This window comes from Apium graveolens, chromosome 9 (assembly GCF_009905375.1).
Source record: "Apium graveolens cultivar Ventura chromosome 9, ASM990537v1, whole genome shotgun sequence".
Taxonomy (NCBI): Eukaryota; Viridiplantae; Streptophyta; class Magnoliopsida; order Apiales; family Apiaceae; genus Apium; species Apium graveolens.
In genome coordinates, this window is record NC_133655.1 from 235,473,040 (window position 1) to 235,496,954 (window position 23,915).

At 38.1% G+C, this 23,915-nt stretch overlaps 1 non-coding gene across 1 annotated transcript; it reads right to left on the bottom strand.

The window, feature by feature from the left end:
• Window positions 1-1,902: 1,902 nt before the first annotated feature.
• On the bottom strand, window positions 1,903-2,009 carry LOC141688488 (small nucleolar RNA R71). The gene has a single exon (XR_012561929.1). It is a non-coding gene; the product is annotated as a small nucleolar RNA R71 (small nucleolar RNA).
• Window positions 2,010-23,915: the final 21,906 nt, after the last annotated feature.

Below are 23,915 nucleotides of genomic sequence, written 5' to 3' on the forward strand. Positions count from 1 at the left end.
AAGAAAAAAATGGAAGAAGTCATTTTTGGCAGAAGGACAGCACCCCCGCGATGATGAAGCGCGCGGCCACACTGAAGTTCAAGGTGCCAGCGCGCCCGCACTGATGAAGCGCGCGCCCGCACCGTGTCGGGATAATAAAATCCTGATTCTATTATAATTTTGTTTTCTGGACTCCTGGGCTGTTTGGACTGCTATATATTGATAACTAAAGATCGTTTTTAAAGAAGGAGACTTACCAGAGCACAAGGAGAAGACGACAAGAGACCTATAGCACAATTCAACAAAGGCGAAGACGATCTAGTTTATTCTTGTGAATCTTTATTTTAAGTTGTAACTTTGGATGCTCATTTCTTGTTTTGTTGAACCTATACTCTTGTTTGTACTTGGTTTTATTTACTCGTTATAAAGACTACGTTTTATATACCATGCTTTCATTGGAACGGACATTGATGAATCCGATTATGGGCTAATCGTTATCGTGGGGTTCTAACGGATTTATTTATGGATTTCTTTAGTTAAATTGATTGATGTCTTAGTGTGTGGTGATTGTACGATATCCTAGTATTGGTTGTGCGTATTCGTCTTGAGAGCGTCGCGAACTTATAAGATAGTGTGTTAATTCTTAATGAAGCGAAAATGAATTTAAGATTTTAGAACTTGCCATGCTAGCATAAGTTCATGTATTGTTATGCATGATTCGTAGATAATTTTAACCATCTTACTTTCCCTATGTAATCAAGATAGATAACTTGTGCTTAAACCGTTATGTTGTCAAATTTTATAGACATATATGATCTCAATATAATTGGTGTCTATTTAGCTTCTATCTCTTTTGTGGATGTCTGGTAGTATGGTACTCGTGCAATGAAAGTTAGAGTTTATCAGTTTCATGTTATCTGATTAGTATCATCACCATTGCATGCTAAGGTTAAGATCAATAAGGCTATCTGATGAAGTATTTAATGAAGTTAGAATCCCATGTTTGTCATAATTATTAATTCAAGCAATCTTATTCTCGTAGTTATAATTATTAGTTTGATTCTTAGTTATAAACAACCTCAATTAGTTATCGTCTTAGCATTGAATAATAACCATACATTGTTGCTTAAGTGCGTGAATTAATTAGTTAACCAATAGAGTCTCTGTGGGAACGAACTAGAAAAGATTCAATACTACTTGTGAACTCGTATACTTGCGTGTATTATTAGCGCGTGTTTAGTGACTAACAAGTTTTTGGCGCCGCTGCTGGGGACCGCAGTGTTAATTGATAGTTTATGTGCTTTACATCAGTGGTCATTAAAGTTCATTGACTCGGACATTGTTACTTATCTGTTTCCTTGTCTTATTTCAGGTACTCTAGCGAGGGTGTATGCATACGCGTTCGCGTTCGCGTACTCGTAAGAGAACACTGGATAAAGCCGAGGAAGAAGTTGTTGTAGTTCAGAAGGAATTTTTTGAGGGAGAAAAAAGGTAGAAGTAGAAGTGAAAGTCGAAGAACCAGTTGTAGTAGCGATCGGAGATCAAGCAGAAAATCCGAAGGCTTTAATGGATTATTCTCAGCCTAAGATTAATGATATTCAGTCAAGCATCATCGGACCAGCCATTAGGGCTAACACTTTTGAGATCAAGTCAAGCACGATTCAGATGATACAGAACTCAGTTCAGTTTGGGGGTTCTCCTACTGAAGACCCCAACATGCATATCAAGGATTTCATTAGGATCTGCGACACTTTCAAGTTCAATGATGGGACTGAAGACGCTATCAAGCTACGCCTGTTCCCATTCTCTCTGAGGGACAAGGCTAAGTGCTGGATACACTCTTTGCCAACAGGATCTATCACTACTTAGGAGAATCTTGTGCAAAAGTTTCTCACTAAATTCTTCCCCATGGCGAAGACTGCTGTAATCAGGAATGCTCTTACCCAGTTTGCTCAGCAAATAGGGGAATCTATGTGTGAGGCTTGGGATCGATATAAGGAGATGCTAAGGAAGTGCCCACACCATGGCATGCCTGATTGGATGATTATTAATTGCTTCTACAATGGATTGGGTGCTACTTCTAAACCCATGCTTGATGCAGCATCAGGAGGAGCCTTGTGGACTAGGAGCTAGGATGAAGCCTATGAACTTATTGAAATGATGGCTCCTAATGAGTACGAGAATCCTTCCCAAAGACTGACTCAGGAAAAAGTTGTAGGAATTCTGGAGTTGGACGCAGCTACTGCTATTGCCGCCCAACTTAAAGCTTTGACGATGAAGGTGGATACTTTGGCTAATTATGGAGTAAATCAAATCGTAAGTGTCTGTGAGCTTTGTACTGGTGCCCATGAGACTGATTAGTGCGCAATTTCTAGTGAATCAACTCAGTTCGTGAGCAACTTCCAGCGATCGCAACAACCAGCGCCAGTCACCTATCATCCCAATAATCGCAATCATCCTAATTTCAGTTGGAGCAATGCTCAGAATACGGTTCAATAACCTTATCAGCAGTACCCAACTAAACAGTACAACCCCCTGGTTTTCAGCAACCACAGTATGCACCTAGACAACAACTCCAGCTGCAACAAGCCAATGAAAAATCTGAATTAGAGGAGTTGAAGCTTATGTGCAAGATTCAAGCTGTTTCGATCAAGACCTTGGAAAATCAAATTGGTTAAATTGCCAATGCCTTGCTAAATCATCAGCCTGGTACATTATCTAGTAACACTGAAGTGCCAGGAAGGAGGGAAGCTAAGGAGCAGTAAAGGAAATCATTTTAAGGTCTGGAAAGGTTGCAAATCCCGAACAAACTCAAGAGTTGACTGAAGAAGTTGGTGCTGAGAAAGAAGTAGTGTAATAGGATAAAGAAGTGGAACCAAGAAAGACTACTGTTGAGCACACTCCTCCTGAGGGTAATACAAGGGAGAAACAGATCTATCCTCCACCGCCTTTTCCCAAGAGGCTGCAGAAGAAATAGCTGGACAAGCAATTTGAGAAGTTTCTGGAGGTGTTCAAGAAACTTCATATCAACATACCTTTCGCCGAGACTCTAGAGCAGATGCCTAGTTATGCAAAGTTTATGAAAGGTATTCTCTCTCGGAAGGTGAAGCTAGATGATTTAGAGACAGTCACTCTCACAGAGGAATGTAGTGCTGTGCTGCAACAGAAGTTGCCTCCAAAGTTTAAAGATCCAGAAAGCTTCACTATTCCATGTACTATTGAAAAAGTGTCTTTTGACATATGCTTATGTGACTTGGGAGCTTGTATCAATCTGATGCCCTTGTCAATTTTCAAGTAGTTGGACTTACCTGATCCCAAACCGACTTATATGACTTTGCAGTTGGCCGACCGTTCTATTACATATCCGCGAGGTATTATGGAGGATGTCTTGATGAAGGTTGATAAACTCATCTTTCCTGCTGATTTTATAATTCTTGATTTCGAGGAGGATAAGAAGATTCCCATAATCTTGGGAAGACCCTTCCTGGCGACTGGCCGAACCTTGATAGATGTGTAGAAGGGTGAGCTCACCATGCGAGTGCTGGATCAGAATGTTACTTTTAATGTGTTCAATGCTATAAAATTCCCTACTGATAATGAGGAGTGCTTAAAAGTGGAGTTGGTCGATTCGGTGGTTACCTCGGAACTTGATCAATTGCTAAGGGCTAATGCCTTAGAAAAAGCCTTATTGGGGAATTCGGATAGTGAAGATGATGAAGGGGAAGAACAATTGCAATATCTGAATGCTTCTCCATGGAAAAGGAAAATTGATATGCCTTTTGAATCTCTTGAAATGGAGGAATTGAACAAAGGTCCTAAATGCCTCAAGCCTTCTATTGAGGAAGCTCCTACTCTTGAGCTTAAACCTTTACTTGAACATTTGAGGTATGCGTTTTTAGGTGATGCATCTACTCTGCCTGTTATTATTGCATCTGACCTTTCAAGGACTGATGAGGAAAAGCTTTTGAGGATTCTGAGAGAGTTCAAGTCGGCAATTGGATGGACTATAGCAGATATCAAGGGAATCAGCCCTTCTTATTGTATGCATAAAATTCTGCTAGAGGAAGTTAGCAAACCTACAGTCGAGCAACAAAGAAGACTTAATCCTATCACGAAGGAAGTAGTGAAGTAAGTGGCTAGATGCAGGGATCATCTACCCTATTTCTGACAGATCATGGGTAAGACAGGTTCAATGTGTGCCGAAGAAAGGAGGAATTACTGTGGTAGAAAATGAGAAGAATGAGCTTATTCCTACAAGGACAGTCATGGGGTGGAGAGTTTGCATGGACTACCGGAAGCTAAATAAAGTAACTAGGAAGGATCACTTTCCTTTGCCCTTCATTGATCAAATGCTCGACAGGTTGGCTGGTCATGAGTACTATTGTCTTCTGGATGGATATTCGGGTTACAATCAGATTTGTATCGCTTCAGAAGATCAGGAGAAGACTACCTTCACTTGTCCATTTGGTACTTTCACCTTCAGATGAGTTTCTTTTGGTCTGTGTGTTGCGCCAGCCATATTTCAGAGATGTATGATGGGCATCTTTTCTGACATGATTGGCCAAATTGTGGAGGTGTTCATGGATGACTTCTCAGTCTTTGGTGATTCTTTTGATGAATGCTTGTAAAATCTTGGACATGTTCTCAAAAGGTGTGTTGAGACCAATCCGGTTCTCAATTGGGAGAAATGTCACTTTATGGTGCATCGGGGCAGTATTCTCGATCACAAAGTTTCTAGTAAAAGGCTAGAGTGGACAAGGCCAATGTGGGGGTCATTGAGAATCTTCCTCCACCCATTTCTGTTAAGGGAGTTCACAGTTTTCTTGATCATGCGGGTTTCTACAAGCGTTTCATCAAGGACTTCTCGAAAATTTCAAAGCCTTTGTGCATTCTGTTAGAGAAAGATGTTCATTTCAAGTTTGATGACGAGTGACTTGCAGCTTTTGAGACATTGAAGAAGAGTTTAATAACGGCACCGATCATAACTGCACCTGATTGGAATGAGCCTTTTGAGATGATGTGCGATGCAAGTGACTATGTAGTTGGAGCAGTTCTGGAGCAAAAGAAGAACAACATATTTCATATGGTCTACTATGCTAATAAGATCCTAAATGGTGCCCAACTGAATTATACTACTACGGAGAAAAAGCTTTTGGCTATTGTCTATGGTTTTGAGAAATTTCGATCTTATCTACTTGGGACTAAGGTTGCAGTTTTCACTGATCACGCTGCAATTTGATATCTCGTCTCAAAAAAGGACTCGAAGCCTAGATTGATTAATGGGTTCTTTTGCTCCAAGAATTTGAACTAGAGATCAAGGACAGAAAAGGAACTGAAAATTAAGTTGCTGATCATCTCTCGCGTTTAGAAAATCCTAATGCTACTTCATTGGATAAGACATTGATAAATGAGTCTTTTCCTGATGAGCAACTATTTGGAGTGCAAGTAGAAGAACCGTGGTTTGTAGACATTGTGAACTACCTTGTTAGTAATATCATGCCTCCGGACTTATCCTATGCTCAAAGGAAATAGTTTTTACATAAGGTGAAGTGGTATATGTGGGATGAGCCGTTTCTTTTTTACCAAGGAGCTGACCAAATCATCAGGAGATGTATTCCTTATAGAAAAACAGGGGGATCTTGCGAGATTGTCACTCAATGGCTTATGGAGGACATTATGGTGGAGAAAATACAGCAGCTCGTGTTCTTCAAGCAGGTTTCTTTTGGCCGACGTTGTTTAAAGATGCTCATCAGTTCATTTTGAAATGTGATCGATGTCAACGTGTGGGTAATATGTCTAAGAGGGATGAGATGCCTCTTAATGTGCTTCTCGAGGTTGAGGTATTCGATGTTTGGGGAATTGACTTCATGGGGCCATTTGTCTCATCTTGTAACAATCAGTATATCTTGTTGGCGGTTGATTACCTGTCAAAATGGGTTGAAGTCAAGGCATTGCCAATGAATGATGCGAAAGTGGTACTTAATTTTCTTCACAAGCATATATTTATAAGGTTTGGAACTCAAAAAGTCATAATCAGTGATGAGGGGTCGCATTTTTGTAATCGCAAGTTCATTGCTATGATGAAAAGGTATAATGTGAATTATCGCATTGCTACGGCTTATCATCCTCAGACGAATGGTCAAGCTGAGGTATCTAACAGAGAGATCAAGCGCATTTTGGAGAAAGTGGTGTGTCCATCAAGGAAGGATTAGTCTTTGAAGCTTGATGAAGCTGTTTGGGCCTATTGAACAACATATAAGATTCCATTGGGAATGTCGCTGTTTCAGTTGGTTTATGGTAATGGGTGTCATTTTCCTGTGGAGCTCGAGCATAAGGCATATTGGGCTTTGAAGAAGTTGAATCTGGACTTGGATGCGGCTGGAAAGAAGAGGATGCTTCAATTAAATGAACTTGATGAATTCCGACTTCAAACTTATGAGAAAAACAAAATGTATAAGGAGAAAGTCAAGAGATGGCACGATAGGGGTCTAGTGCTCAAGTCATTTTTGCCGGGGCAACATGTTCTTTTATTCAACTCCGGTCTCCATCTTTTTTCGGGTAAGTTGAAGTCAAGAAGGTCAGGGCCGTTTATTGTTAAAACTGTGTTTCCACATGGAGCGGTGGAAATTTTTGAAAATGATCCAGCCCAAGCATTCAAGGTAAATGGTTAGAGGTTGAAGCATTATTATGGTGACACGGCAAACCGTGAGGTGGTTAGTGCCATTTTGTTGTCTACTTGATCTAAAGATTCTGCATCGAGCTAGCGACATAAAAAGAGCACTTCTTGGAAGGCAACCCAAGTATGGTGTACATTAGTAGGTAGAAGAAGCAAGAAGAAAAGAGAAAAATACAAAAAAACCAGAAAAAGGAAATAATTCAGGGCCAACTACAAAAGCTGGGCGCCCACGCTGAACAAGCGCACGGCCGCGCCATTTTTCCAGTAACCAAGCGCGCCCGCGCCGATTTTCAGAGAGTGAGCGTGCCCACGCTGTCCTAGCGCGCGCCCGCGCCGGGTCCTGTTCGAAAAAAAATTATTTCTGCAGTTTATTAAGGTAAAATCGGGACTTTTACTCCAAAATTAATTCCAACCCGATTTTACTCTTCCACATCCCATAATTCCCTCTCCTAATCATTTCTATTATTCCCACGATCCCCATAATCAATTCCCACTTCTATTCCTTATAGAATTCATACCTCTCCACCTATAAATACATACACTTACACACAACTTCTCCACCAATTCTCAAACTCTCAAACATAAATTCTCTCTAAACACTTAAGCTTTTATCCTTTCTTCTTCAATCCCGATGGCACCAAAGAGACAAAGAACATAAGTTGACAGTAGCAGCACCGATTCTTCATCTGCCGGTGGTGTGAGGCCCAGGTTTTCTACTCCTGAGGCTGAGGAGGAGTACACGAGGCTTCTCTCGAAGCTTATTTCTAAGGAGCGAGGTTTTCTGCCATCAAGGAAGGATGGTAAGATGTTAGAGATGATTCTCGAGATGGGTTGGGTACCTTTCTGTGAGGCTCCTACTGTTGTGCCCATGAGTGATGTGCGGGAGTTCTATGCAAACGCCAAGGCGGAGAAGAATGGGTTAACGGTGGTGAGAGGGGGGATTGTAGAGTATAATGTTGATGTTATCAGGGCAGTGATTGAGCAGCCCGCAAGGAAGCTGGGTCAGGACACGTGGAATGATAAGACTCCGGAGGACTTTGATTTGGATCTCATTGTTGCTACTCTCTATGTGCCTAAGATTTATTGGAAGTTCAAGAGGGGCACTCCTGATTACTCCACGTTCCCGGTGTCATGCATGAACAGGTTTGCACGGGCTTGGAACTCCTTTATTTGTGCTAACATCATACCATCTTCGCATGTGCATGAGATTACTGTGGAGTGTGCTCGTCTGCTGTATGGTATTCTGCAGGGTGATTACATTGACTCGGAGATGGTGATACATCAGGGGATTTTGAGATTCTTGAGGGGAGGTACTACAGGTGTTATTCCGTATGCGTCAGTTATGACGAAGTTGTGCGTGGCGGTTGGAGTTCATTGGCCACCACATGAGCAGCTTCAGCTTCCTAGTGCTCCTATTGATAGTTCTACGCTGCACAACATGCAGGAGTGGGGAAGAGGAAAGCCCGATCCTAAGGGGCTTTGTTACACGTTTGATCATCTGCCAGGAGGTGTGCCCCGCGATCAGATGTATGCTGGTGTTACGCAGCAGGCAAGCCGAGCAGCTTGAAGAGCCCAGTATAGAGAGGAGGCTGGTTCGTCAGCAGCAGAAGCAGCAGGAGGCAGCAGGAGCAGAGTTGAGAGCTGGTTTGAGTTCGACACAGTATAGGCATCTCGCGAGGAGGATGGATGCGATGCACGACATCCATAGTTGGTTTGCACACGATCTCACCCAGGCACTTGGGACAGCTTTTAGAGCCACCGATGTTGACATCCAGTGGCCAGTTTTTGGTGAGGATTCAGTGTATCTGCCTCCAGACATGCCTGACACTCCACCCGTTGAGGGTGAGGATTCTAATTCACAGTAGGTATGCCTGATTTCTTACTATTACCTTCACCGAGGATAGTGAAAAATTTAAGTTTGGGGGTAGTAGTTGAAGGAATATAGTTTGTGTGAGTCTCATTTAGTTTGCATATTTATGATAGTTTTATTTCATATAGTTGGATATTTTACCTTGTAGTTTTTATTATTTCTAGTAGTTTTATGATGATTTGTTCATGTAGTTTCATGCATTTACATTATAACATGACCCCTTAGGTAATTTTCTGATTGATTTGTGATATTGATGCTAGTGTAGTGATGTCGTGTTTGGTGATATTGAGTTTTTTAGATTGATTTGCATTCTAGAGACACTTGTATTTCACTAAGTCTTATAGGTTACTAGAGTGCTAGATCATAGTCATGATTTGTTTGATTGACGAGGTTTAATCGCTTATTTATATTTAGAAGGGTATTCTCTTAATAGTAAAAGACATGGATATTTAAAAATTGAAGAAATTGGATTTCAATGCTAGTTGTGAATAAGGCTAGGCGTCAAATGGCTAGGATCCGGTTCATATTTATATGAGTAGTCTAGGGTTGAATGAGATGGAGCGAAACACACTCGTTCAGAAATTTGTAAAAATAAAAAGAGAAAAAAAAGAAAAAGAAAAAAAGAAGAATAAGAGTTATGTATAATTGATCACGAGTGGGCTCTTTAGTACTCGAGTTATTATGTTCTTAGGGGACTTTGTGCCTAGTGACCTAAGGCTTTATAGCCTGGGATTTTCTAACCTAACGCTCGCTACATGGGTACTATTGTATAAGTCTTTTGTGGACCTCGGTCATTGTACGATCAAATAAGCATACTTGTCTTGTGTTATTGTGAATAAATGCATGAATCCATAAAAACTCTGATATAAGAATTGAAGTGTTATAAGTTATTTTGAATCTAGCTTTTATTCTATTTATAAACTTGTAATTGTTTTGATAAGTAGTGAGTCATGATTGCCGATCTAGTAGCAATAGTATATCTGTAAGCGTTTGCACACACGCACGTCTCTGGTTTGTAGATTGATTTGAGAGATTTGATTGAGCTTTATGCGAATAATTGCATTTACTGAGGTGTTGCTTAATGGTTGGTTTAGTTACTCTATGGGGATCATTGCATTCATATTAGTTGCATTCACGCATTTTTATTTCTTGTTCTTTGAGTCTGTTTCTGCATGAGGACAAGTATCGATTCAAGTTTGGGGGTATGTTGAGTGGCATTTATGACACTTTATAATGCCCTAATAAGCTTTGGATTGGTGCATTTATACTCAAGTTGTTAAGGATTTTAACGTGTTTTCCAGTGTTTTTGCATTTCAGGCATTATCTAGGTAATCAGGTGAATTAGCATTATTTTGGTGCTAATATAGTGTCTAGGTGGTGTTGGAATAAAAGCTCACGAAGTCCGGCTCGAATCTGCGAGAAAAAAATGGAAGAAGTCAATTTTGGCAGAAGGCCAGCGCGCCCGCGCTAATGAAGACACTCAAGTTGATGTTGGTAAAAAAAGACTACTGAAAGCTGTAGAAGGACCTAGTCAAGATCAGAAATTCAAAGATCTTCTTACAGCCCTAAGAGTGTCTCTTCAACACAACTACATGACTTGCAAGAAAGCTTTAGGCAAGAATATCAACTTTGTAAGAGCAGTGGTGGTGAAGATTGACAACTTTCTAGAAAAGAGGATTGTCATGAATATCAATGATGGTGGGGTAGACAGATGTCTTCGGGTTACTCTGGAATATCTTTAGACATTAAGAGCATCTGAATTGGATGTTATGATTGACAAAGTCCACCAAGTAATTCTTGAAGACACTTAACTTTTATATGAGCTTAAAAAGGCACAAGTAGCAGCTTTTCCAGAAACCTATCTATCTCCACAAAAGGGAATTATTTATGTCTGCCCTTCCACCAAGCAAGCCAAGCATCTCAATATTCCTAAGCATTTTGTATGATCAAACTTAAGGCTGCTCATGAACCTACGATCTGATTTAAAGATCAAGAAGAACAAGACAGATGGGGATGTTTCTTGAATTTTGTTCACCTTGGCTTGAGTTATTGAGTGTTGACCTTGAAGGTGCCTTGTACTCAATACAGTAACTCTGAGCTGTGCTTTGAAATCATCATTCACCAGCATCTCATCAGCTTTAGCCAGGTGCTCAGCAAGAATATTTGCAGTAGGAACAAAATCAACTTTGTTACACTCCAGTGCGTCCACGCTAATGAAGCGCGCGGCCGCGCCGTATCGGGATTATAAAATCCTGATTCTATTGCAATTCTGTTTTCTGGAATCCCGGGCTGGTTGGACTGCTATATATTTATAACTCAAGATTGTTTTTAAAGAAGGAGACTTACCAGAGCACAAGGAGAAGACGACAAGAGACCTATAGCACAATTCAACAAAGGCGAAGACGATCTAGTTTATTCTTGTGAATCTTTGTTTTGAGTTGTAATCTTGGATGCTCGTTTCTTATTTTGTTGAACCTATACTCTTGTTTGTACTTGGTTTTATTTACTCGTTATAAAGAATGCGTTTTATATACCATGCTTTCATCGGAACCCACGTTGATGATGAGTCCGATTATGGGCTAATCGTTATCGTGGGGTTCTAGCGGATTTATTTATGGATTTTTTAGTTAAATTGATTGATGTCTTAGTATGTGGTGATTGTATGATATCCTAGTATTGGTTGTGCGTAATCGTCTTGCGAGCGTTGCGAACTTATAAGATAGTGTGTTAATTCTTAATGAAGCGAAAGTGAATTTAAGGATTTAGAACTTGACATGCTAGCATAGGTTCATGTATTTTTTATGCATGATTCGTAGGTAATTTTAACCATCATACTTGCCCTATGTAATCAAGATAGATAACTTGTGCTTAAACCGTTATGTTGTCAAATTCTATAGACATATAGGGTCTCAATATAATTGGTGTCTATTTAGCTTCTATCTCTTTTGTGGATGTCTGTTAGTATGGTACTCGTGCAACGAAAGTTGGCGTTTATCAGTTTCTTGTTATCTGATTAGTGTCATCACCATTGTATGCTAAGGTTAAGATCAATAAGGCTATTGGATGAAGTATTTCATGAAGTTAGAATCCCATGTTTGTCATAAATATTAATTCATGCAATCTTATTCTCGTAGTTATAATTATTAGTTTAATTCTTAGTTATAAACAACCTCAATTAATTATCATCTTAGCATTGAATAATAACCATACATTGTTGTTTAAGTGCGTGAATTAATTAGTTAACCAATACAGTCTCTGTGGGAACGAACTAGAAAAGATTCTATACTACTCGTGAACTCGTATACTTGCGTGTATTATTAGCGCGTGTTTAGCGACTAACAACTACCATCGTCCAAGCTATAATCAGTTTCAAAAGTTCATCACATAGATGAGACTACAAGATAAGACTTGAATAAATTCAATCTTTGAAATATCATTTGAAAGAAATGACGTATGAGATACTTCATTAAGTCACAATATATATATACACCTATATATATCTCTCATACATTCCTTGAAAACCTCTGTCATGAAAAGTATAAACAGAGTTGTAATATCCAAAGAATTTGGAAAGAAGAAAACTTTGGCATAAACCCCATATCTTGCTGATCAGGCAAAGATACCAATTAAGTAACCTTTTCTACTAGTAGATGGATGAATCCCCCGCCGATCATTACCCTGGCCGTATTAGGACCTTGTACTGGACCGCCACCCGGCCTCTTACGCGTTGATGGACTGCCACCCAGCCACTTACACTTTGATAGACCGTACCCCGGCTTGTCGCTTATGCCGATTCATTTAGAAGGACTTACTTCCCGAATGTTGGGCAAGTAATCAAAAGCTCTTTATCAAATCAGCAACCTCGTTGCGAATATAAAATACACCACAAAGCCTGATCCCTTAGGTTTTGAGAGAGTATTTAAATCCCCTCCGATAGAAAGATCTTAAATTTGAAAATGAGTTTTGGGATCCGCTCTAACTTTTAAAAATCATTTTGAAGACTCGAAAACATTTTTGAAAGAGTTTGGAATAAGGATGAATTGATAGAATAAATCAATTCCAAGATAATCAAAGAAAATCTGAATATTATTCTATAAACAAAATTCCAATAACGAATAGCTTTTATCAAAGCAAATGAAGTAAAAGTTTTGAAAATAACTTTCTGAAAATATTTAAGGTAAGAATGATTGACGATATCAATCATTTCTCGAATACTTGGTGAATAACGAAATATTATTCTTTTAAAAAAATAAAGAATATTATTTAATTAAATAAACGGAGTAATAAGTCCTCGAATGAATATTCAAACTAATATTCACTTATAATTTAAAACTATCGAATAAACATTATTCGATTAATAGTTTTTAAAACTATATATATATAACATACTCGGGAACCTCGCCTCCCGGTTTAGAAAAATGTTAACCTTCGGGTCCCCTTTACTAAGGGTATACGCAAATAAGGCATATCTCTAGCATAGGTATCATGCAGTTGTAAACAGTTAAATCGATAAGAAGATATCAAGATTACGAAACAGGCATGCATATATATATATATATATATATATATATATCATGCTTCAATATATCGCAAGATTTGCTAATAACAACCATGCACTTATCTCAAGATAATGCATATATATATTTACATCACAACAACAGTATAACGGGTAGAAAATTTGCCTGAGTGTTCCGGGGTAGACTTAAGCTTAGAGTGGGTCCGGTAACCTATGAAAAACAACATAAACCAGAATTAAACCACGGTCACTTAAGAAACTAGACTTTATCCACTTAGAACCTAACGTTCACTTTTGCGCTTAACGATTTACATAAGTCGCTCGAGTACCCTCGGCTCCACCATTTTTATAAAATTAACCATTAAATGTTTTAAGGCGACTCTTTCACGAGTACTTTACCAAATGCCTAATCCACCTTAAATAATTGGTTCGTGTTTCAATTAATCATTTAAGGGTTTCAATTATGGTCTCAAAGTTACTCGAGGTTTCAGGGTTCGCTCGCGAAACGCGGTTACTTAAAACGGTCGCTTCTCATCGCTCGTAACTCGGATTTAGGCGAATGATATATCAAAACGAAGCTACATGAACTATCTAAACATGGAAAAAGTCAGAATCGTACAGTGAGTTCATGGGTCCTAAAGTTAAGCACAGAAATAGTTAAGGAAATTCGGGCATTATGACGGCTAGAAATTAGCGATTTCCAATATTTTTACCACTCCAAATCAATCCCTTCCAACTACAATCCATCCACAACTTCAAGATTCAAACCTAGGCTACTGATCTTAGCCAAAACAAGCTCAAGATACTCAATCCAATTCAATATTATACCATCTCCATAATCAACTAATGTACTTAACAATCAAAGTTCAATTCAAGCTTAATCATTCAAATAACTACTCATCCATCCAACCCATCCCAAAATTCAAGCAAACAAACTTAGTAGTTAAAAGTATAGAAGTTTTATACCTTTATTTGTGAGGGGAAAGTTTCTAGGAAGTTTTAAAACCTTGATTAATCGTTATACAAGCTTGGATCTCACAAACAATCAAGAAAACACAAGGTTAGATTTTGAAGTTTCTAAAAGTCCAATTGAAAGAACTATTAAATGAGGGTCTTACCATGCTTATTTGGACGAGACTTGTAAACAAGAGTTTTAGGCCATCTCGATACCTTTCCAGAGAGCTATAGAACATAATATTTGAGTGAGTAGTGAAGGAGATATGGGAGTTTGAAGTTGCTGCTCTAGTTTTGGCCGAGAGCAAGGGAATAAATGAAGAATACTTCTTGTTTATCTTGGAAAATGAAATGAATTTCTTGGTTGCAAATTAATATAGGTAATTTAGGTGTTAAAAACATGTGGATGGGAATTAATCTTGAACAAATATCTTCCTCCTTGATGACATCATCCATCATGCATCACTTTCTTGCCATGTGTCAATCCCTTGTGGTTTGATGATGTCATAATCCTTGGATTCTTGTACAAGCTTGTCTCTTGGTCACTTATTTGTTCTACGCTTCCCTTAACTCTTGTTCTCGTTAATAGTTTGAGGGATCATATCCGGGATTTTATTACTTGGGCTTCCCTGAACCTTTATTAATATTTTATATTTCTTTAATGATCCTCTGCTATAATCCTTAAATAAAATTCCTTTTAATTATTTTACCTTATACTTAATCCTTTCTGTATCTGGTGGATTTTCGGGAAACACCAAAGTGTTCGAATCCGAATTCTGACGACCTTTACATACACTCATCTACTTTATGGAATACTAATACGATCTCAGAATTTCCATAACAGTACTCCTATATAGTGTGGTTTGATAATTTTCCTTAATCAACATCATCAACAAAAAGTTACTATTCATCAGGGTTTTAAATATTTCCAAAAATTGGGGTTATTACAATATCCCCTCCTTAAAAGGATTCCGTCCCGGAATCAGATAGAAAACAGTTGGGGATGCTTTCTAGCATTGCACTTTCTAACTCTCAAGTCAATTTTTTTTCCACATTGTGGTTTTACCACAAAACTATGAATAGTCTGATAACCCTGTTCCTAAGCACTTGCACCTTTCAATCCATAACCCTTACTGGTTGCTCCATATAGGTCAAGTCTGGTTGCATGTCTATGCACTCGTATTCTCCTATATGTCCGACATTCGGATTATCCTTCCTTAATATTGATACGTGGAACACGTTATGAATTACAGGTTCGAGGGTAGAGGTAGCTCATATAATAACTTCCCAATAATTCTTAATATCTCCAAGGGTCCAATAAGTCGTGGACTTAGCTTTCCTTTCTTTCCGAACCTCATTAATCCTTTCCAAGGGAATACCTTTAACAATACTAGGTTCCCTACTTCATACTCTTTGTCCTTTTGGGCCAAACCGACATACTTCTCTAGTTGATATTGGACTGTTACCAGCTGTCCTCTGATTAGAACTGCTATGTCCTTGGTTATTCAGACTACTTTGGACCTGAGCATCTTGCGCTCTTCAACTTTATCCCAATATAAGGGAGATCGACAACTTCTCTTTTTTTTCGTACAGGGCCTCGTAAGGCGACATCCCGACACTGTCATATCATCTATCATCGTAAGAAAACTCAATCCGTGCTAAGTGATCATTCCAAATTTCTTTCAAGTTTATCACACAGACTCTCATTATATCATCTAGCTCTACAGCTTACACTTCTCAATACTTATTCTTTTCCAGTTTGCAATACAATCTTTCGTACAGAATACTATTCAGGATATACCTTTACACGCTAGAGTTTTATAACCTTTTAATAAACGCGTCAACCGTAGTATCACGAACGCGTTTTCATTCCGAATACCACCATACTTATACTACTCCTTTTCTAGATGCTTCTATCTTCCAAAGTTTGATCAATCATATAGAAGTAAAAGAATTTGTTGAGAGATCACTATGATCATGAACACTTGTTCTATTGCATAGTTAGTACAGAAGGTGGCCAGCCTTTAGTACTTGACAAGTAATTAAACAACATGTGGTATCCTACTAGGCTTCTATCACACAATATAGATAGTCATTCGGCTATACCTCCCCTTTTGGAAGGGTTTTTCTTCTCAGCTTACACAAAATGAAAAGGAGAGAAAAGAACGAATTTAAGAGCATTATATAAAAAATACCGCCACAAAATATCTGGCTTGGAATCTACCTCTGAACTATAAAAGTTTATCAAAGGAGAATGAAATATATGTACATATGCCAACATCAAGTATTATAGCATCGTATTTCACATGCCTAAATATTTTTGCTATTCCGTCCATCATTCTATGGACCCATGCTCTTGCTAGAGCTTATAAACAATCATCTTTGAAACTCCCTCGACATCGAAAATCGAATCTGGGATTTCATTCTAGACATCATCGTTACTAGAATCCTACGTTGCACCATAACCTTCCTTGTATAGTAATACAACTCTTTGCCGATAAGAAGGAATAAATATTTAATAGGTAAATACTCGACTTAGTTAGTCTATCAATGATAACTTATACATCACCACGACCCGATTAGTGGTACTCAATCTTAACATCCATTACAATAGAACTCTTCCGGTTGTTATCATCTCATTCTTCACAGATTCATTGCTGCATTACTATAGTCTACCGCTGACCTACTGTATTCATTCATTTTCCTCAAAATTTTAATAGCTAATCATACGGAGTCCATACCTTCCGTATCGAAATCTTCTTAGGATGTAACATAATCACCATTTCATGATTCATGAAGAACACTCCTGAACTTGGCGTACATATGACATGAAGCAGATAAAATTGTAGAAAAGTTTCAATCAAAGAAATGATAGCAGGTTAACTCTATTATTAACCATATGTCTTTATTAGGAGACACGAAGCTCAAAGGTTTATTTAGTCCTTTCATAATATGGCCCTGGCTTATCTCAAGATAGGACCTTCTAAGATAGGTAGCCCGCTCACGGTGATAACATGAATTAAATCTTTACCAAACTACTATTACGGTTGAGTATCGCACAATCATCAAAAGGAATGTCAATCTTTCACACCATAATACAACCTTCATGGCTTTAACCATCATCACTGTATTCCTCTGGCACGAGCGCCTATAATTGTCCTCTTACACTTAAAGTGTCGGCCACCTCTTTGGCCTTTCCTGATAGTAATATTTCCTTACAATCAATGTTATTTTAACCACCTCTAACTAAATTTTGTACCTCATTTCAAATCACTGCTTATGTCAAAATGCTTTTCTTAAGTCCTGGTGAGAAAAAAAATCACTATTTTTCCAGAAGTCATTGCCTTAGTCTTTAGATGTGGACATTGTCACGACCGACTCTCGATCATACTTAGGACGTCTCTTATCTTGGGTCCTTCTTGTTTTCACCAATCTCGACCCTCATTGGGTCGATCTATACTTTCTTATGGTTCAACACGTGCCCCACCTGGCATTATTATAATTACGTCATATTTCCTTTATCAAAATTTCTATTCTTGAGAACTTTGAATATTACCTTTCTCCTTGTAAAACCTCTAAGGTTATCCTTAAATCCTTCATCATGTACACCATAGGTACATGGCATATCAAGATACCATTTAATAATACTAGAATCATTGTTTATATAGTTTTGAAAACTTTCTTCACTGATCTTTAAAGGTTGTTGTTACCTTATTCCTTCCAATCTGTACTGTCAAAACTCATACTGTCCCTATTAAGGGTGAAATGCCAACCCTTATACATTCCCCTAGGGTTAATCTCAAGTTATCGGGGTTTTATCCTTAATTCCACCTTTAAAAGATACTTACACTCTTCCATTGATATATCAATTCATCTATCCCTGGTAAAGGTATCTTATTCAATCATTCCCACCTCGATAGTCTATACTTAGTGTTATGTAATATCCTTTTCCAAACTGAGGTCAATCCATATGGCCTCCAAAAGATAATAACGGTTATCCGCTTTTCTTGCATGATTTGCTAATGATAGCAGGGATGTTCTGGAAGATATTGGTCGTGTTCAACATGAAATTTTTTTAGTTCTAATTACTCATTTACCTCTGTTATTTATCTCAACAGTCATCTCAATTACCTGGCGTCTCCCTTTCTGGGTATCAAGCCACCAGTCTTACATACACTTCGCATTCTTGAAGGTCACTTTCTTCATCCCATTTTCCTAATTTCTTGTTATCCTGTCTCCTCAGTCCATCCGTTTTCCTTATTATTCCATCGGTCTATCTCAAAGTTTCATCGAATACTCCTAATTTAAAGGGGATTAATTATACGTATCCCTTACGCCTTCAAACCTTGACTTTATCTCATGATCAGTTACCATCGCGCTGATGATGACACACTTCTCTATATTTATTGCTAGGGTTTTTTAGGGTTTCACATACCTAACTCCCTTATCGCTTCTCAACTCTATTTCCTTTATATCCCTTTATACTCCATCCCCTTTCAGTCTTTTATTTTTATTTCTATTACAACCATTTCATGAACCAACACAACATAATCATTGATTTCAAACATCCCGTCATTCTGGATTCGTGTCCTTCAGACGAACCTTGACGACTTTCACAACCTAGATTCATGATTCATCAAACTTGTCCGCCTCTGTCCTGGTTTTAAAATTTTTACACTTACTCTCTATCTTTCTTAGCCTTCCACCAGCGGGTGGCCTCTCTCTTAGGAAGGTAAGTGGCAAACAGTCTTTAAAGCTTCGTCAATCATTTAGTATAACGACCCGTATATTTTTATTATTTAATGTGTAATTATTGAATAATTAAATAATAAAATATGTGTATGGGTTTTGTTAGTTGAATATTATTTTGTTATTAATCGTGTGTGATCGTTGGTGATCAAGGATTATTTGTATAATTATTTGTTGAGCTGTCTTGTCTCGTTGTTATTTTAAAAGTGGTTTTATGGCAGATTTATTTGCATAAATATGTGAGATGTCTCTAAAATTATTTTTATGGTTGTATAATTACAATAATAATTTTTAGGACTTTATAAAATTGAGAAATCAATATTCCATTAATTATTTATTTTTAAATGATTTTTTGATTTTGTTTACTTGTAAAATCCATATTTAATTCAAGAATTCTTCAAAAATCATGAAAATTATATTTTATTAAGTTTATAATATTTTGATAATTTTAAAATTATTTTGGAAATTTTCGGGATTATTTTCACCTGCATGTTATTTCGTTATTTGTTAAATTGTGGGTATTTGTTGCGCCCCGAAGTTTGTTCAAAAATTTTAAAATTTACATTTTCGTTATCTTCAGGATATTTATAATATTCAAGGTGAATTTCATGATTTATTGAGACTTTTTTAAAGGTCGCAGCGGTTCGATAATTGCGAAATTGGCCCCAAATATTGTTCGGACACGTGTCAAATTCATGAATTGACACATATCCCATGTGCGTGCCTGTCTCAGTCTATTGTCTTTCTCTCTTTGCTTTCTTTCCCTTTTGCTCTCGGCGAACCGCTGTGTTTGTTTCTGGCTCGTTGTTTTTTCCGGTGAGTGGCCATACTTGGTTGCCTCGGTTTCTTCTTGTTGTTGTGTGCTTATACATAATACATATACATATGTATGTATATGGTATGCAATTGGTTTGGTTGCTATGTTGTTTTTATTTTCCGATTGCCGCCCACTTCCCGGATTCCGGCGAGGGGCGGGTGGCGTGGTGTTGGTACCACTGCACGTACGCGCGTGTGTGCGGCCTTGTCTTTGCAGTTCTGCTGTATTGTTGTTGGCTGTGTTAATTCGGTTAACTTGAATTTTATTGTTTTGCAGGAATTTTGATTTATAATTATGATATAAATGATTCCGCGCAATTAATTTTATTCAAAGAAATTGGCAAAATTTTGGTTGGAATCTGAATTATCGGGTACCCCGAGAATTTTTCCGCCGTACCGCGATGACTCGTTACGAGCGAACGGTGGACTGTGATGATCGTTATCTGAGTCCTAATATTTTAAAATAAATAATTTAGTTCGTATATTATTGTAGTCGAAATAAAAAGTAATAGTAGTTAAATAATTCAGTTCGGGAATTATTTGGATTGATTGTTTGTTTGCTGGGTTGTGATTGGAATTGTAATTGTTAGTTGTGAATGGTGAAGTTGGATTGCGATTGTGATTGATTGGTATGACGTCGAATTATTTCGACGGGTAGTCCGATAAACAAAGGAGACGCTACCGATTTTCGGAAAATCAAAGCACGGAAATACGGGAGCGTATCCGGTAATTATCGGGACGTCGAGTGAATATATATATATATACTTATACTTTATACGAACTTGATTGTATGTTATGGTGAATGTTCTGTCAAAACCCAATAATCCTAAGTTCGTAAAATAATGAGTATACGTATTTTCTGAAAACAAACACCAAACCGATTTCTCGAGAGCGTGAACCCTGACTGTTGTGTATGTTATTGTATTATAATAGTTCATATAAGTACGAGTCGGGATTGTTATCGTTTGGGTAGGATTGGTATTGAGGATATGTCAAGCATACCTGGACGTCTAACATAGGGTATTTCGATCCTGTAGGTTGTAGTCGGGAAACCGAAGGTGGACGTTGGACTGAAGATAACCTAGTGGACAGTTGACGAGCTCAGTAGGGTTTTAACCGAAGAACCTGAGTATTGAAGTCGAATCCAAGGTGATCTAGTGGTTAGACGATAAAGCCTAAGCGTCCGAGTCAGATCAGTGTCGATCGGTGATAGTTGTAAAGCTCTGCAAGGCAAGTACCCTTGACCATTCTTTTATGGTTCAGTATATATGAATAGCTAAATGTTTTATTCTCGTATTGGAACATAAATGTTTTAAGTTACGTATCCCCTATAGTTATAAATCACTGTTTTCAAATTGTTTTGGGGAAAAGTAACTTCGAAAGGTACCTATCTCGAATAAAATGATTTGCGAACTGGATTTTATATGTGTGCTGGTAAAATGAATGATTTTAAAAATGAGATAGGTACAAGTGATTTTGAAAACTGGATAAAGTGATGAGATATGGGATATATTGGGGCCAGGGGGCCTATTGACTATATAACCGATTAGTCCAGTAGGTCAGAGACCTAGCTAGTCTCTGAGTTCCGGAACAGGTATATAGGATGGCAGTTAGAGCTGTCTGGTGTTGATAGCCTGATCAACTATCTTCACATATCTGTACGTATCTGATTTGGCTTTGTGGTTCCCATAACGGAACAAGTAGTTTATACAGTGGATTTGGAAATGAAAATGGCATGTTAGAATTATTCTCTGGTATTTATACACAGCACACTACTGATGTTATTGTTTTACAGAGCATGCTAGTTTTCATATCCAGTTTATACCTGTTGTACTTGTTTTTTAATGAACTATGAATTCTGTTTCTATAACTGCTTTATTATAAATAGCTTTACTTGTTATTCATATAGTGGTACTGCTGAGAAATTCGATTGCTCACCCTTGCATAATGTTTTATATGGTAGTCAGGGCAGAGTTCCAGTTCCTTTCGCGTCGGGCTCCTCTGAGGTAGTTGTGTTCAGAGCGGATGTGGTCTGTTGAGTTGCTGTATTAAGTTAGTTGTCAGGATTGTAAAAGGTAAATTGGGTTGTGATAGTTGTGTAACCTAAATCACACTTAAACCTGGAAAAGATCTTGGTAAAGGGGTCATAATTATATTTTATCATTGAATTGATTATGCTCTAGTTGTTGTTATTGTTGTTGATGACGTCAAATCCTGAACCCGGGGTTGAGGCCGTTATAGTTGGTATCAGAGCTATAGGTTTGAGTCCCTAATTTAGGTTAGGAATAGAGTCATAAGAATGTAGGAAGGTTTATATGAAGTGGTGAGTCAGCAACTCAAGCAGAGGAGCGAGTCTATGAGTTCAGTCGAGGGTTTCTAAGGCGAAACCCCGACGCCTGTTGAGGATTGGCTGGATTTGCCCTAACTTTTAATATGTCTCCCTCATATATATGTATCATTGGCAACATCGATAGAGGTTTAGATATCCCTCTTGAGAAACCGAGTCTGATCGTGAGAGTTTAGTTTTGAGTGGGCTTTTGATATGTCTGTTGAAGAGACACCAACATTATTCCTAAATATTGCACTTTCTATGCCAAGTGATTTTGCTGGACCAAGTGTGTGACCTCGATGAGTTCAGAAGGAATGATAATAGTCAGTGGCTGCTATGATAACCAAGTTTCATAATGAATGTGGATCAGTACGGAGGGTTGTATCTTTGAACCCTTATACTTCCTTCTTGAGACGTATTTTGCTTCCAGAGTAATTGTTTCCTATTCCATAAGTTTCTTATTTTTCCTGTGAGAAAGTTATGAACCCGAAGTAAGCCACTTAGGGTTCTGTTGATCCCATTATCAAACAGATTTTCTCCCTCCCTATTTGTGAATTTTCTATTTAAATAGTGTTTCTTTTCTCAGTGATTCTATCAAATGATTGGGGCAAACAATGCATATGAGTTGACCATTTGTCTGTGTGACAAAAGGGTCTGGTGGGACGCTACCGAGTTATGTGTTGTGAACTGTGCGGTACTAAGACTGGCTATCTTATGTACTCGTATAGTTGGTCTCAGTCATACCTACATCGTTTTCACTGTTTCTTCTTATTCGATTCACTTGAGTTGGAAATTCCATTTGATATTATGTGATAATAAATTTCTGCATTTCGATGGTCCCCGTTACTGGAAGCATATAAAAGATGATTGTCGGGAAGAATGGAAGCCTTACATTCGAATGTTATTTATGAATAAGGGTAGCATCGAAGGTTCAAATCTATCGGTGGAATTATAGCCCCGAGAAAAGTAATTCAGTGGTTGGTAAATTACTTGTGGGTGATAAGAAATCATCCTTAGAAGAATGGTTGGTTGGAATTTGGACCATGGTGCCTAGGGGAGTCTAGCGTTCCTCAAGCTGACCTGATTTATCGGTTTGAACTATATAATTGGTGGTTGATATGGCCAACCAAGTCTCGTAGTATATCAGATTAGTATTGATGTGGTAATAGAGCAGTGTCAGGAAGTTAGTCAGTTACTGTTGTATTGAGGAGCAATGTTACGGTGATTAGTTTCTTTATAATTCAGTTTTCCTGTAATGTTGTTGATTATGCTACTGTTGCTATTGTTGCCAGTGTTGCTAATCTAGATATCTTTTATAAATAGATCCTAAGAATAAAGACATGGGTGCTTGATTAGCCAGCATTTTCCTGACACAGGTGCACCGTTTGAACGGTGACATTTTTGTTATACAATCTCGTTATGTTTTTGAATAAATTCCCTGTTATATTTCAGGAAAATGCCACCCAAGAAAGCTACCCAGTCTAAAGAAAATAGTAGTAGTTTGGCGAAGGGTCCAATTATAAATGAAATTCTAGACTTGTTGCGCCAGCAGCAGCAACAACAGTTGCAGTTAATCCAACAAGTTCAGCAGCAGCTGTAACACCCCCAAATCCGGGGTCGGGGATCCGGGTTGTCACGAGTTCCATTTCCCTTAATAACACCCAATCTTATTACACAATCAACTACCCTGTACTGTGACCCCACAATAAACACACACACCACAAGTTATAGTCTCAGAGATGAATATCCAAAAATAATCACAAGTCATTTTATTCCACAATTATATGTCAATACACCTTAAAAAGGTTTCTGAATAAATTTACATTTTCTTTGCCATTATTACAATTCATAAATATACATAAATCTGGTACATCAAAAGTTGAAAGCCTAGCCTATTGGTAGCTCCTACCTCAGCTACGGCGGCATCAACGCTTCCAGAAAACTGCGGAACATTTCCTAACTGCTTGCAAATTGGAAGCTTGGTCTTGTTCATCTTATCTATCTGATGTTGTGTGATGAAAGAAGA